The sequence below is a fragment of the Crassostrea angulata genome, chromosome 9, assembly GCF_025612915.1.
Source record: "Crassostrea angulata isolate pt1a10 chromosome 9, ASM2561291v2, whole genome shotgun sequence".
Taxonomy (NCBI): Eukaryota; Metazoa; Mollusca; class Bivalvia; order Ostreida; family Ostreidae; genus Magallana; species Magallana angulata.
This window is the reverse complement of record NC_069119.1, coordinates 29,691,377-29,695,643: the sequence shown is the minus strand read 5'-3', so window position 1 is coordinate 29,695,643 and position 4,267 is coordinate 29,691,377. Positions and strand designations below refer to the sequence as shown.

At 29.8% G+C, this 4,267-nt stretch overlaps 1 pseudogene; it reads right to left on the bottom strand.

Moving 5' to 3' along the window:
* Nucleotides 1-1,165: 1,165 nt before the first annotated feature.
* LOC128162882 (uncharacterized) lies at nucleotides 1,166-3,629 on the bottom strand (annotated as a pseudogene).
* Between the last annotated feature and the right edge of the window lie 638 nt (nucleotides 3,630-4,267).

Genomic DNA, 4,267 nt, shown 5'->3' with positions numbered 1-4,267 from the left:
GATACTAGTAATCGGAAGTTACTACATTATAGAACACTTGCACATACGTGTACCCAATGTATATCGTTTTTATCTATGTAAACTGTCAAACAAAATTGTATTGAGAAATAATTTAATCTCCCAAAGATTTGAATTTTCTGTAAATTTACTTAGATGAAATTTAAACTTCTCCAAGCTTGATATAACGGCACGTGTCAGACGACAAATAGCCCCAAGCGGGTCAGTCTTTCAATGACCCAATTAACTACACGCCAAGACCCGTATTTTTACTGCAATTTGTAGATCCCTTTGTGCTCTGATTTTTCATTGATTAAACTGATCAACTCATAATTTAAACGACATGAGAACCCATAAATTGACAGTTAATAAAGATTCAATGGTGTTTCAAACGATTTTAGCCAGCGTAGTAACATCTTGACGGCTAACTAATGACTACCGACCAGTGCACAACCGATAAGTACTGTTCACTGTGAACAGTTATTACAATTTAAGTCCAAAGTTTGACAAATTCTAGGTAATGAAAATCGCTCAGAACTATATTTAATAATAGTTATTCAAATGAATTTTTTTTCGTTCAAAGAATCCGCGTAAATTTTTACCCGCGGATTGAATTGAAATTGTGATTCCGCGGAATTATGACCCCGTGGAAAAAAATACGTCTACATTAATTGTAATTCTAATTTTTTGAGTATTTTTGAGTATTTAGCTGATCTTCTTAAATTGTCCACATTAGCCAATCAGAGTGCGGCGTTTAGTCGCGCATTTTAACTGTCAGCTGTCAACAAGTTTGTATATACCGCAATCAACCCACCTTCCTTCCCCTTCATCACCTTTATAGTTGGGGATTTATTTTGCACTGTATTACACTTGTATGTTGCTGTTGTTGTGTGAAATGCTGTTTTTGTTCAACAATTTTTTTGTTGCATGTATATTTGGTACATGTTGATATTGTATATATTTGTTTAATATGGGGGATGTCATTTGCTCACCTTTCATAACTTATATTCAATGTCTGGTAATTGATATTATGACTGTTTGAAGACCTCCCCTTATTTCCTTATTTTTCTTATTAGCAAAAATAAGTGGCAGTATATACACACAACCATGTTTCATGGTTTTCTATCAATCCCAGCCAGATCAACAATATTACATAAAATATAATTTGTTATACTGTGTTTGTTTTCACTAGACGTTTTTCTAAAGATCGTGTGTAAAGATAAACCATATATATGATGAAAGATACTGCTGTTAGTCCGGATATTGGATACAGTAGATAATTGATACTTTTATTAGATGTTTTCTTTGCATCACATTTAGAAGTATTGGAATGCGTTGTAGATTCTTCAGAAAGATTGGAAGGACCTGTAACCAAACATTAAAAAAATGTTTGAATAAGTATTCTATGATAACCAAAATATCAGTACATATAAAAAGTGTAAAAGAGTAATAAGACACCAAACATTATTTATATATTTTGTGCGAAATGTATCTATAATAATGGTTATGTACATTTTCATTTAGTGCTATAATCACGTCGTGTAAATAAAATTAATCACAACTAAGAATATTTTAATATACGCTTATGTTACATACCATGTAAGGTAAAAACACTTGAAAAATAGTTTACATATTTGTTCACAATCTTTTTATCAGTTACATATTGAATATTCTTTATAGTATAGAGTTGTTGATTGAAATGATGGCAGCATATTGGACCCAAAGGCAGATACATGTAAATTGCGAATAAATGCTTTTTAAATCACAGTCAGTAACTGCATTGTTGTACCCTTTGCTTCAAATGCAAATATTACTTCCTGTATAGGTCAGAAATTCATGTCGCATAGCCGTTTGGTTATTTATGTCCCGGCGGAATTAGACACGTACATGTATTAGTAAGCTATGATAAAACTGTCTAACAATTTTGATATTTTACCAAAAGGCCGGCTATCATTTGAATTGTTAGATCGATTTAAATTTTATCAACTTATAAAATCTATAACATCATTAGTCCTATATTATTTAGTATCATTTAAATTATGGAAAAATCATCTATTTAGGCATTTTACAAAAAAAAAGAAAGAAAAAAAAAAGAAAAAAAGAAACGGAACTAAAGCTATTATCAATCAATAAAGAATTGCCTATTAATAATACATTATTATATGATTGTAGGACATTCCTTTATCCAATTCAATCCGATTAAATGTTTACAGAAACATGTATACAAATATATTTGTTGGTTAAAAGTAAGAATTGAAAAATACAATTGTTTCTTAAAATTGTTTAACAATACTTTTGTTACATTAATATATAGCTACTGTAGTCAGAATGAATATATGTCTGCCAAACTATCTAGCTAGAACTTTTAATGTCTTATAAAATTACGTTTATAATACCCCTATTCACACTTTTTCGTGTGCTTGTTTTCCGTAACGAGTTTGTGAGCCCTGATATTTGCGTCTAGCTAATTTTTATGATAGAAAATATCACCGGACTATGTTACAGTATTTCCAAATCAACTTTGTCGCCCGACTGTAACTTGACAATGTATATTCACATTGTTCACCATTACTAAAACTTGAACTATAATTATATGTAGTATCATTTATTTTAATATCGTGTTTTTCCAAAGCATATGATTCGTCGATCTGTGTCATTTGATTCTGCTATAAATTCTATTAAAAACATACTATATCAAAAATAAAAAAAATATAATCCCCCATCATGAGCAAAATAAAATTACCGTGATACCCTTGAATAGCATTATTTATATATCTCTCATAATAAGATAAATACTTTCTCGATATACTTTCACAAGGTGTAAAACAAACAACAACAAAATGTACTGAACATAATGAAAGGATATACTTGTTAACTATTTTGTGCTTACTATTGATTTTGAGACATACCATTTACGAAAAATCATAATGATTATTGAAAAAAACCGGATTGTTAGCTTATAAAAAAAATGCGTTAAAATCTAAGCTGTATTCTGTTAACGTTATTAAATTATTAACATCACCTATTCGCTCCTCTGTGACAGTCTTGTAAATCCAGTGCAGTGTAGAATGAATCTGATAGTCTGTAACAGAAACCTCGCTTTTATGCATATTATCAATCTTTTTTACGTTATATATATACTTTTGCAACTGCAAATATATAATGCGATATTCTAGAGAAAATTGGTTATTTTTAAAAATTTTAAAATATTTTTATGTTTTATTTCATAATTAATTAATACACGAGTACATACCCCCAAGAGACTGTTCACATCCTTTAACATAATCACAGTTAGTGACAGTACAGTTACACAAAGATTGACAGTCCTGTCAAAACGTGGGGTAACGACACTTAGTGCCACAATCTTTTCCATATAATCCAATTTCACAGGCTATGCATATAAATATAAATATCAAATCTTTACACTTACGTGACTACTGTTTGATGTATTACATTTTACCAAGAAACACATACAAGTTAAAATCTTCTTTTTATAAATATTTAAGACAATTTTTACCTATGCATTTATCTCGAACCCATTTGTACCCGTCACAGCAATTTACTCCATCTATTCTACCAAAAAAATATGACACACGTTTAATGGAGATGAATAACATTTCTGAAACATCCATTCTAAATAATATTCACATACTTACCCTTTACAGATATTCATTGATACTGCTACAAGGATTTGAAGCATACTCAATAAAGCGAAACAAAAAGTAATTGCATTTTCCATTGCATCTAAATTGTTATAAATATCCAAAGACTGCCAAATTTTTCTAACTATCATGGTACATGTATGTTTTTATGTTCCGTAAAGTTCAATTAATGAAAATGGCAAACCTTCATATCATAGCAATGTGACATGTGCGATATTTTCATTTGCAAATGATTCCTCAATTAACGAGCAATGTTTTTCCTGGTAATGCTAATTGGTGACAGGTGTAGCGGAAACATATTTCAAACAATTGCATAAATTTGAAGTGCAATGATCAGTATGACATTAAATTTGTAAACAATATATGAATGATAAGTATGATAGTATACATGTAGGAGTAAACATACTGCATTGCTATTTAGAATTGTTCTCAAAATATCTGTGTGAGTAACAACCAAAGTTCATGCTTTAGTTTGTATTAAACTACTTTAACCACATCTTCAGTCTCTTTTTCTCCGTACATATTCTTGTAAATATGAAGTTCAATATTTACATTCAATGTTGTAGAACACAAAAAAGTAAACTTTATGTATAAAGATTTCAGAGTTT